A 13,044-nucleotide genomic window follows, 5' to 3' on the forward strand; every position below is an offset into this window, starting at 1 on the left:
TGTTCTTATTATTATGTTGTTATAGTTGCTACATGGCTTTGGGCTGTTGCTAGAGATTTTGATTTTTCTGCCTTCTTTCCCAGCTTGCTGTCTTTATGAAGATTTTTAAAAAGCAAATTGGATAACCAAGTTTATTAAATCAATAATTTAAATTTACCTACAGTTTTAAATCAGTTGTCTTTCTAGAGAGCAACAAATGTCATGCAAGTCAAAGAAGGTTTTATGACATGTATTCATTATCCAGAGACTCTTTTTTCATATACCCATAAACATATATATATATATAACATATATATATGGTTGTCTACTGTTGGAGACAGGAAACAAAGAGCCAAGAAGAACGTGACTACCTGTGCATAAACTCTGATAGGGTTAGCTAAAACCTTATTGTGAACAAACAATATGTCCTAAATTCCTGAGACAAGATAATGTGTGTCCCAGGAAATTGGCCATATCCGCCCAGGAACTAGATAACGAGTATGCCCCATGATGTCAGCCACACCTGTGGTCTGACATTCTTCTCTTTACATTGCAACCCCCACCCAGAAAACGCAGGCAGTCAAATCATATATAATCAAGCACCTTCGTTCAATAAATCGAGACTCTTTCCACCGCAATGTTGTCTCCCTCCTCCTTCTCGCTCGTTTCTCTTGCAGGTCTTTAGTCATTTTCCTCGACACCCCACGACTAGATCCCGGTGGACGGGACAGTCTACATACCCATGTAGATTTATTTATAATGATTGCATATATATTTACATAAACATGTATATATATATATAATTATATCATCAAATAATTATTATAATGACATAATTAAATATATATGTCAACTATATGTGTAAAACATATAGACATATATTTTGTATAATGCATATGTTTATATATGCAAACATATATACATACATTTACAAACTACATGTATATGTGTATATGTGCACAAAACAGTGAAATAGTATAACCTGGTATGGAAGGAAGGGAAAGAATTAGCAGTAGGAAGGAAGGGGCAGAGGAAATGAGGAATTTAGAAGATGGTGTCATTGACTGGAATGATGAGAAATGTAATGTAGTGTGATTTATTAGGATGATTTGTAGTAATTTAGGCAATAGGTTATGAGGTCTGAACTAAGGTAGTAGTTCTGTGAGTGGAGAGGAGGTAAATATGAAAGAAGTCAAGTTTCAAGCAGTAAGATTTGAGGACAGATTATACATGTGGAGTGAGGATAATGTGAGTGAGTAGGGGATAATGCTAAGATTATGAACCTAAAACAGTGGAAGAATGATAGTGACTTGAATAAAAATAGAGACATTTAGAAGAAATAAGGGTTTAGGGGAAGAGATAATAAGTTTAATTTTAGAAAGCAGATTTTAAAATGTCTTCTCAGTTTGAAAGATCAAATAGGCAATAGGGGAATTTACAGTTGACTGCTTCTCTCAACTATTTAAATCCTCAAACAGATCTGTGATCGCATCAATGGGGGCATATGTATATTCACATCATAACCTATTCTTGCCTGCTGATCCTATTCCACTTGACAATTTCTTCTTATAGTTTTACCACAAAGGCTCTTTCCAACATGCTGCTGATTGGTTGTATAGGTTTGTTTTATATGTCATAAAGGAAACCAATGAAGTGAGCTAACTATTTACCTCTTTTCCTTCACTATCACTAATATAATTACCCTATCTGTTTTTTGATCAAATCTTTGATGACATGGTTTCAAATTCTTTTCATTCACAATTCCTTATAATACACTATAGCTTGGTTAAGGCCACTGACATTTGAGTGGTCATTAGTTTTGATTCATTGAAAATTATATTGTTCCATTATTCATAACCATCAAAAAAATTGAAAGAATACTGCTGTTAAAAACAATTGAACATTAAAAAGACAACAAGCTTAATTGCTTATGAGAAATTAGGAAATTATTTAAGTGAATTTAACCTTCTTCCTGAAATAAAGGCCATTTTTACTACAACTTCTTTACTGAAATACAATTTTAATCACCTTAAATTTTATTATAAAAATTTGAAAGTAAATTAAAAATTTTGAATATTCAAACACTCTATAATGTGAAAAGAAAAACTAAGTAACACACATGGATTTAGAAAAGGCACCATTAATTCATCATGGAAACATTTAGATTTTCCCCCTTGACTATTGTCCCTGTTTTGTTCTAAATTACTTATATACTAAATGGAGTACCTCAAAAACTTTTTTTACTATTTCCTATCAAGACAAACTAAAGGAATGTTTCACATAAGTTAGCTCATATAGCTAAAATTAATTGTATTAAAATCACCAGTTTAATTTCTAAAACTGTACTTTCACTTTCTTGTTGGACTAAACAGATTGAGACCAGTTCAAAAATCGCTGCCTTTCTTTTCCCATCATCATGCTCAATAAACTTATAGAATTATCCCTCATACCTATTCTTTTCATTGCACACAACTCGTGTCTAGATCCACAAGCCTATTTGCAGGCTATACCTGAATCCTTTGAGCACTTAACAGTAATTGTATCCCAGATCCAACAATGTTCTAGTCTTCCTATTCATCTTGGTTTTCATTAAGTTTTGTGAGATCCCCTAGTTCTTTCTTCTCAACTTATTTTTATCCTAGAGAGAAAATTCTCATGATTCTGCTAAGCTCAATTTTGACTCTTCATAAGTATCTTTTTGCAAATTCTTTTTGCCCAGGAGTTTACATCAAATGCTATACTCAAGGGTATCTCCCTTTTTCCTATGCACTAATTATCCCCTTGTAACATTATTTTGCCTACAGTGATATTTTCATCAAGGTAATTAATGATGGTAAGGGGCGGGGAGTATTCCTGCACAATCTTAGCATGCTGCTAAGTTAATCATAATAATTGTCTGCAGTATAGTAGATCTGATTATTTCAATTATATTAATAATGTATCAAATAACTGTTCAGTCAGCCTTGTTGATTACTATATAGTTCAATCAAAAATGTTACAAAAACCAGATTTGCTATTCTATGATTTGTTACTATGAGACTTTAATAAATCATTCAATCAGTATTTTTTCTTTTCTGTATTTGTTCACATATTTAAAATCATGTAATCCGTTTCTTTAATTCCCCCAAATCTAATGTCCCTCTCCACTGAAGGTTAATTAGGGTCAATCTTAGAAAGGATAAACATGAATTGAGACCTTGAAAATGGTTACCAAAACATAGCAGAAGCCTAGTAGAAATCATATAACATGCAGAAATTCTCTTACTTATAAAAATAGAAACCTAAACACATATACTTGATAAGGGTCTGACAAGAAACTTTTCTGTAATTTTTTTCAATCCTTGTTCTATGCACTTATGTCAACAGGTCTTCATTGTTCCTTGCTCCCCCCCCCCCTTTTTTGGCCATAGGGAAGAAATGTCAGTTCTGAAAATTGTCAGCAACTTATAGTGCCAGTGATATGCCTGGAACTCTGAGGAGTTAAGTATCTTATCTTGGGTCCTACAGACAGTTTGAGGCATGGACAATATTTGAATCCAGATCTTGTGATTCTAATGTCCTATTACTATCCATAATGCTAGAGGGCTTGACACATTTTATGTGTTAAATAAATATGTTTTGATTGATCCATCCATATTATGTGTCTTTTAATAAACCATAATACAAATATAATTTGGTTAACAAGTAGATCAAAGGAACAATCTCCACAAAGGATTTGAACTTTCAACATTCATATGGAGTGAGGGAGGAAGAGGATGCACTGAATAGTGTCAGGAATGAAATGAGGAAAATCAAGCTTTAAATCCTGATTTAGACACTTAGTAGCTGTTTCTCTAGTCAAGTCACTTAATCATTGTTTGCCCTAATTTTCTCATCTATAAAAGGGACAAAAATATTGTTGTGAATTGTTGTGAGGACTGAATGAGTGAATAGTTATAAAGTATTTAATACTGTGTCTTAGATATAGTAGTGTATGAGATATAGTAAATACATAGACAGGCTAAACTAAGCTCCCTGGATTTGTACTGCAACAGGAAATGGGGACAATGAAATGCTGATCATCCCAACAAGTCATTAGCCTTGCAGGCAAAGTTTAGGAGTGGGAATGACTGAATAGTTTATTCTGTGGAACACACACACACACACACACACACACACACATACACACACACATCTTACAATAATCAAGGGCAGGCGACAGTGTGGTAGCCAGTGAAGGAGGACAGAGAACACTCATCCCTTCCATGTTGCAAAGACTTCTTCCCATGCATCCCATTCAGTGAAGGTGCATGGGAAAAAGTTGGTTACCTGAATAGAGAAAGGTAATGTGTTATTGGAGTTTGGTCATTTTATTCTCTCAAAGAAGTTTATCAGCAGAGGGGTAACCCAAAAGTTCCCTTCAGTGGCTTTTTCAAATAAAGCCCATGTTCCTGCTAGTGTTCCCACCACTGAGTTCCAATCATTCTTATTATTATTTGTAGTAGTAGTACCATCATGGATAGTGTCAGGGTACAGATTTTTGGAATATTAAGGGAGAGCTCATGAACTAATTAAATGAATTGTAAAAAAAAAAATCTGTGAAGCATAAAATATCATTTGAGGTCATTTTTATAGAGCCTCAATAGAGTTTACATCCATCAATTCTGTTTAAATAATTTGATTTACCTTGATAACAAATCCTGAACAATCTCCATCTTGACTACTTCATTGAAGGCAGAGGTAGTACATAGTGAGATACATTGCTGGGTTTGTAGTTAACAAAGTTTGAGTTCAAATTTGGCCTTAGACACTAGCTGAATGACCATGAGCAAGTCACATCTTCTAATTACTTCAGTTTCTTCAACCTAAAATAGAGATAATAATAGAACCTACCTCTCTGGGTTGTTGTGAGGATCAAAACAGTTAATATTTTTTAAAAACACTTAGCATAGTGTCTGAGACATAATAGGCATTTAATAAATACTTAATTCCTTGCTTCCCAATTCCAAATCCATATGATCTTTTCTTCTTTATTTCCCCTTTAATGGGCCAGAACTCTGTACTTAAAACAAGGATTCTTACAAGGTGCTAACTCAGTGGAATTGATGAGACAATGGTTATCTAGTTTAGCATAGTGATTAACAGTTCTCTAGTTCAGTATGATTGATTTAATCTTACAACAAATAATGGTTCCCTAGTGATATAATGATTGATTTATGCTCAGTGTACTCCATATAATCTGGGACAAACTCAGCCAGAGAGATTTATTCCATCTCCCACCTTTGTGGTATCTCGAGGCTGGAACACAAGCTCTCAGACTGAGACAGACTTCAAGACAGACACTGTTGTGGTGATCCTCCTGCTTCCTCCATAGAAATCAAGACACATTCCGGAAGACCAAAAAAGCTAGCCTGGGCCCCAGGCAAGGAAACTAGACTGTGAAGGAGATAATAAAGAATTTGGACTTTATCCCTGGCTATTCTCATGGTAATTACTCTGCTGAAATGAAGGCTGGTCCAAAGACCTCCAGAAAACCAACCAGAACATTATACCCCCAGCCTCAGTAATACTTTATATCTCCCTCTGACTTCCACCATCAGTATTCCCCTTGAAAGAAATATCCAAATGGCTGCTATATTGTTTCTCTGTTTGGATTAATTCTTTTAAAAGTTTCTTCTAATAAATCAATGTTTTCAAATGTTTATTGTGTGCTAAACACTATGCTAGGCCCTGCTGAGGTAAAAACAAAACAAAACAAAACAAAAACAAAAACAAAAAACAAAAAACAAAAAACAACTGGGGAAGGGAAGATAGTCCCTGACCTCAGTGAGCTAATATTCCTTGAGAAGAATTCTAATAGGACATCATATTTCCTGTCTAAATTATGTCTCATATAGAGCCATACTGCACATGTGTAATATACATTTAATTTACTAAAAATCCATACTATTCATAAAGTTGCAATGAGAAATAAATGTGATACCTTATGTGTTAATATGATATACACTATCTCACCATTCAGCAACAGATAAAATGAATCTTAAGAGAGAAATTTTGCAGTATTATAGATAATGTCCCTCATTGAAATGAGGATCAGTTATACTGAACTGAAACTGCAAGAGGTGTGAAGTTGACCATAAGAAAGTAAATACATTTGCAACTTTGTCTAAAGCTCATGTTGCCTCATCTAAGTTATATAACCTTCTGATCATTGTATAGAATTTTTAGAAGTGGAATATCTTATGTATTATCAAATACAATTTTGTGATTTTATAAAAAAAAAAAAATCTGAGAAGCAAAAAATTTATAACTTGCCCAAGGTCAAAAAGGGCAACAAAATTAGGACAGTGTTTTTTTTTTGTTTTTTTTTTTTGTTTTTTTTATCCCATTGCAATGTCATATAATAATAGGAGAAGATAATTTTTGTTCTTCTGAACTTAAATGTCCTCAATAGAGAATCAGTCAAAAAAGTGACAATTTCAGGAAATTGCATCACAAAAGAGGTGAAACACAGCTTCTGCCCTCAAGGAACTTAAAATATAATGGAATTCCTGCTTCCTATTGCTCTAATTCCAGTTATTTGTTCATAGTTAGAATTTGTGATGGCATTCTCATCTTTGTCCAGCATAATGCTATCCTTTCTGTGTACTTTCTGCTTTGTTCTCCCCTTTTACTAAAAACTTTTATCATAAGTAAATTTATTATATCATTAGTAAATATTGTTTCATCCCAATTCTCTTTTTAATGCTTATATTCTCTCCACATTTAAATGTTCAATAAGATTTTCTTCTGGACAAAATTTTTTTCCAGGGACATTTGTCCCTGATATACTGAATGAGGAAATTATGGCTCCATATTTATTATTTCCCACTGTGACTTCTAGACCCTCTCTCTGTTGCCACGGGCTTCACCTCCATCCATTTGAATCAACTTCTTCATATTTTTGTGACTAATATGTATAGATAAGGTCAACTAATTCCCAATTTGGTCATGTCCAAAAGTCAGTTCTTTATTTTGAATATCCAGTCCATCACTTATCTTTCAGGGAACAGACAATATTCTTTATCATTCATGTTCTGGAATCATGGTTCATCATTGTGATGATGAGAGTTCTTAAATATTTCAAAACTATTTTAAAAAGTTGTTATTGTATAAATTATTCTCCTAGTTTTTCTTACTTCATTCATTTCATACATATCTCACAACATTCTCTTTTTTCTTAAGGAATTCAGTGCCTACCTAACATTTTTCTTCTCTCTATCTCATTGTTTTGAAAAATGGGACTTATCTATTCATTAAGTTTCTCAACTCTCATGATTTCTATGACTTCTTAATTAAACTTCATAACCTGTTCTTAGTTTTATTTCTTCTCTTTATACCTTTTTTTTTGACAACCTGAATTTGCTTTTCAAAAATATTCTCTCTTTCTTTGACTTCCATAATATGGTCTTTTTCTTATTCTTCTACCCAATTAGTTCTTTTCAGTTTTTTTCCTTGGATTATTATCTTTTTGCTTCATATTTACTTTACTAAATTAGTACTTTACATTACTATCTTTTGCTTCATAAATATGAATTTTTCTTAAAGTTTTGTCCAAGCTGGTTTATTTTCTGCTCTTTTTATCCATTTTATTATCACATTCATTCCTAAGGATGCAATTATTACTTCTATGAATATTAAATTCAAATCTATATGAAGAACAACAACTTTGGTTCTGATCTCTGGGTTTGGCCCACCGATAAATCTGTTGGTACTATTATCCTTTCAGTCACCCAGATTCATTACTTCAGAGTCAACTTTGGAAGTGAGGGTATGGGAAAAGAAAAAGGAGAAATAATGAGTCATCAAGTTTTTCTCAAAATTTTAAATACAAAGCTTCCATAGCATCTGGTCTTTCCTTTAGTCCCAAAACTAAACCTTGAGAGCAGTTTTTTGTTGTCGTTTTTACTTTTTAAAATCCTTAGCACATATCTCAATGAGTTCTTAGTGCAAGTTTGTTCACTTGACGTTTGTCCCAACACTTTTGTCACTTGATTGTTACTATTATAAGAGAATCCTAATTGATCTTCTTGATACGAGTATTTTTCCTATTTAATGCAGAATTCATTTTAACATTTTTACCTCTATTTTATACAGTCACCTAGTCTTGCTAATATATTATTCTGGCTATGCCATTTCCCTCCTCAAAAACATTCTGTAGATCCCAGTTGAATTTAGGATAAAACAGAATTTCTTTAGACTAAAATTAAAAATTTTCCATTGTCTGGCTCCAATCTGTCTTTCTAGCTATATTTCCCATCACTCGTTCCCTTTTGAGCATACTAGATTCTAGTCAATCTAAACTACTAGCTGTTCCTGTAATTCAGCTTTTGCCTCTGCTTTCACATAATTCAGTCCCAATGTCTATAATATATTCCCTTCTCATCTTTACATGTTAGATTACTTTTTTTCCTCCAAGGCTCAGCTCAGATACTGCCTTCTTTCCTTTTTTTTTTCCCTCTCAGTTATTGCTGCCCTCTTTCTCCCTTTGGATATTTCTAGACCTCTTTTTTTTAATCATTTCTTTATTTTCTCCATTTCATATTTAAGTTTCTTAAATTCAGGGATTTGGGTTTTATTATTCAATTCCTGGGTTTAGCTCAGTATCTTGCAAATAGTAAACACATAGAAAATTAATATTAAATATAATAAATTGAAATCAAACTACTAAAAAACTAAACAATTGATAGTTCTTAAAACAAAAGGTTGTTGAAGTGAATGATAGTGATCATTATAGTGATAGCAAACATTCATATAATACTTTGAAATTTACAAAGTGCTTTATTGAAGAATGGAAATATTTTGGTAACCAAGAATGCATAGTGGTAATTGTTTTTATTCAAAAGACAATTCTTACATGGTTTAAAAGTGCACAATGAAACATTCTTCATAACATTTCAATTTCTGTTAATTTTCTTATCCAAGTGGCCTAAATTGCAATCTCGTCAAGGTAAAGTCCAAGATCAGAACTAAGTGCAAGTTTCCATTTGCTTTGGGGAAATAAGAATCTTAAACAGATGGTGACTTGCAGGAATGGATTTACTATAGATGAAAAATAGTTTTTGCTCTACTTACTATTGCTAAATGAATACATATATAATGTTCAAAATGGTGAAGTCTAATTAGAAAACTTTTTTCCCTAGTCTCCAAATCTCTATCTTGTTAATTTCTAGATGGTTACAGAAAATGGCCATGTTGAGATATATATTCCTAGAAAAAGATTGCCACCTGGCAGCAGCATATATCTCAGTGAAATGATTCAGCATATCTTTCTCCAGTAGCACATTAGGCAGGAGTTGTTTAACAATGAATTTTATGACTCAAAAGAAGACATGACAACAATTTCCCTCAAAGATGATCATTAGCTCTATCAGTACAGAAGTATATATAGGTTAAACAGAGTAACAATGAAGTGGCTATTCTAAACCTGGCTTGAATGGATTTTATTCTGTATGTGGGAGAAACATTTACAGGAATAATTAGAAATAGTGGTTATGTCTTTTAAATGAAATGAATCCAAGAATGTAACAAACGTTGTTTTGTTTTGTTTTGTTTTTAATCTAATCTAATATAATCTAGGGCCTTAAATTCTTAGATGGCAAACTGGGATAATGAGATAGTTACTATCAGTACATTCATGGGCTTTGCTATTTTAAAAAAAATGTTCCTATTCCATTTGTGTACTATATATTGGCTATGGATTTGGGATGATTATAAGGATATTTTTTCAAAGTGAAAATTCTTCCTTACATTTTAGTAAACTGCTTTTAGAAGCTGTATAGATTTTTTAAAGTCATAAAGATGTATATATTAATGCTGATTTCTTTTAAAGACTACAAATTCAGTCAATATTTATAGACTTCCTACTTTAAAAAATATTTTAAATAGGTGATACAGAGAAAAGACATGGTCTCTGCCCTTGAACAGTTTATAATCTAATGGGGGTATAAAACGCATAAAGAAGAGGAAAAAAATGCACTGTAAGTATAAAGATAACTGTTATATAGAAAATATTCTGAATACATTGAATATAGCAAAATGCTAGATCAAATTTGACTGTGAAGATTCTAGAAGGGAATTGTGATTCGAAATGAGAGTGAATAGGTAAGAAAGTGGGGGAAGGGAACAAGTATTTATCAAGTACTTCCTATGTGGCCACACTATGCTAAATGCTTTATGAAGATTATCTATAAAAATAATTGATAATTACAGAACTATACAATTATATCATTAAGGCTCTTCTCTCTCTAAAGCAAGAGTTCTATGCATTGTACTGGTCCTGCTACTACTATACTGTAGGGAAGATAAGTTTTTTAATACACAATTTGGTGTATGTGTGTGTTAATTCTCTTTTTGAGCCAATTCAGCTGAGAGTAGATTTTGCTTTACCTCCTTTATCTTCCACCTCTTCCCCTCCATTATAAAACTTTTTTCTTGAATCTTTTATATGTGAGAATTTATCATTCTATCTTTCCCTTTCCCATTTCCCAGTACGTTTCTCTCTCACCCCTGTATTTTATTTATTTTTAAATATTGTCCTTTCACACCTGTGTTCAACTAATACTTGTGTTTTCTGTCTAAATATACTTCTTCCAACTGCCCTAATCATTATTAGATTAGAACTTTCTTATACGATAGTTTAACCTTAAGTTCCTTGTGAATTTCCTTTCCTGTTTAAGTTTTTTATGCTTCTCTAGAGTCTTGTATCTGAAACTTAAGTTTTCTATTCAGTTCTCATCTTTTCATCAAGAATGTTTGAAAAGCACTTATTTTACTGCATATCCATTTTTTTTTTTTGCCCTGATTATATTCTGTTTTGCTGGATAAGAGATTCTTGGTTGTAATCTTAATCTTTGCCCTCTGGAACGTCATATTCCAGGTAATGCAATCCTGTTATACAGAAGCTGGCAAATCTTGTGTTATCCTGAGTGTGGCTCCATAATACTTGAATTATTTCTTCCTGACTACCTGTAATATTTTCTCTTTGACCTGGGAGCTCTGGAGTTTGCTTATAATATAACTGGGAATTTTTATTGTGTGATCTCTTTTAGGAACTGACTGGTAGATCTATTCAATTTCTATTTTAGCCTCTGCTTCCAGAATATCATGGAAGTTTTCCTTGATAATTTCTTGAAAAATGACATGTAGGCTCTTTTTTTCATCATGGCTTTTGAATAGTCCAATGACTTTTAAATTATTTCTTCTTGATCTATTTTTCAGGTTGATTGTTTTTCCAATGAAATATTTTAGACAGTTTTCCATTTTTTCATTATTTTGGTTTTCTTTTTATTGCTTCTTGATTTCTCATAAAGTGATTAACTTCCATTTGTTCAGTACTAATTTTAAAATAGTTATTTTTTTTTCAGTGAGTATTTGTATTTCTTTTTCCACTTGTCAATTCTATTTTTAAAGCTTTCTTACCTTTCCTCTTTGGAGTATTTTTTTCCCCAGTATGGCCAATTCTTCTCCTCATTGGCTTTTTGTATTCTGTATACTATTTGGCCTGTTTTTTAAGGTTATATTTTCTTCAGTATTTGTGTGTGTGTGTGTCTTTTACCAGCTATTGACTTGTTTTTTGTAATTTTCTTGCATCATTATCATTTCTTTTCTTATTATTTCAGCTACCTTTCTTACTTGATTTTCAAAATCCTTTTTTGTTTTCTTTCATGGCCTGAGACCAATTTTCCTTTAGCAAGATGTAGTTTTTTCATTATCTCTTTTAATTGAATATACTTTTGTTTTTGCTTTGTCTGAGATTAGGATTGCTTTCTCTGCTTTTATTCTTTTTTTAACTTCTGCTGAAGTTTAATATATTCTTCTCTAGCCTTTTCCCTATTAGTCTCTGTTTATCTCTCTACTTCAAATGTGTTTCTTCTCCACAATATATGGTATGATTGATTTTTATCCCACTCTGCTATACACTTCTGTTTTATGACAGTTTATACATTCACATTCATAATTATGGTTATTATGGATTTCTTGCCATCCTATTTCCCCCCATTATTAGTTTTCTCTCATCTCTCATACTATCCTTCCTCACCAGTGTATTAATTTTTGACCACCACCTGCTTCAATCTGCCCTCCCTTTTATCAATGTCCCTGTTCAGTTTTTTTTTTCCCCTTTTCCCTCTTACATTCTATGGGAAAGATACATTTTTATACCAAACTGAGTGTTTAAGTTATTCTCTCTTTGAACCAAATCCAATGAAAATAAGGTTCAAACAATGCTCATACACTTCCTTCTTTACCTCTATTGTAATAGGTCTTTGGTGCCTCTTCATGTCATGTAATTTTCCATATTCTGACTACCCCTTTCTCTTTCTTCCAGGATAATCTTTTTTTAACATCTTAATTTTTTAACACTTCACATCAATTTCAACCTAATACTCAAACACTTTATCCTTCTAACTGCCCTAACAGAAATAAAGTGTTTAAGTATTAGTGGTACCATTCTTCGATGTAGGGATGCAAACAGTTTAACCTCACTGAATAACTTTTTTTTCTTTTCTGTTTACTGTTTTTTTTTTTTTTTTTTTTTAATGTGTCTCTTGCATTTTATATTTGCAGATCAAATTTTCTATTAAGCTCTGGCCTTTTCATCAGGAAAGTTTTAAAAAGTCCTCAAATTCATATCATGTCCATCTTTTGCTCTGAAAGACTACGATTAATATTGCTGAGTAGTTGATTCTTGCTGAGTAATCTAAGCTCCTTTGTATACCAGGATTATTTTTGTTGAAGTTTCAATGTCTTGTGTAATCATGACAGTGGCTCTTTAATATTTAGGTTGCTTTTCTGGCTACTTGCAGTATTTTTTTCTTGATCTGATAATTCTGAAATTTGGCTACAATATTCCTTTGGGATTTCATTGGTGATCTCTTTCAGGAGGTGACTGCTGAGTTCTTTTAGTGATTATTTTCCTCTCTAGTTCCAAAATAACAAGACAGTTTTCCTTGATAATTTCTTCAAACATGCTCTCTAGACTCTTTTTTGATCCTGGCTTTCAGGTAGTTCAATGATTCTTCAATTATCTTTCCTACATCTGTTTTT

Source organism: Antechinus flavipes, chromosome 4 (genome assembly GCF_016432865.1).
Source record: "Antechinus flavipes isolate AdamAnt ecotype Samford, QLD, Australia chromosome 4, AdamAnt_v2, whole genome shotgun sequence".
Classification (NCBI taxonomy): domain Eukaryota; kingdom Metazoa; phylum Chordata; class Mammalia; order Dasyuromorphia; family Dasyuridae; genus Antechinus; species Antechinus flavipes.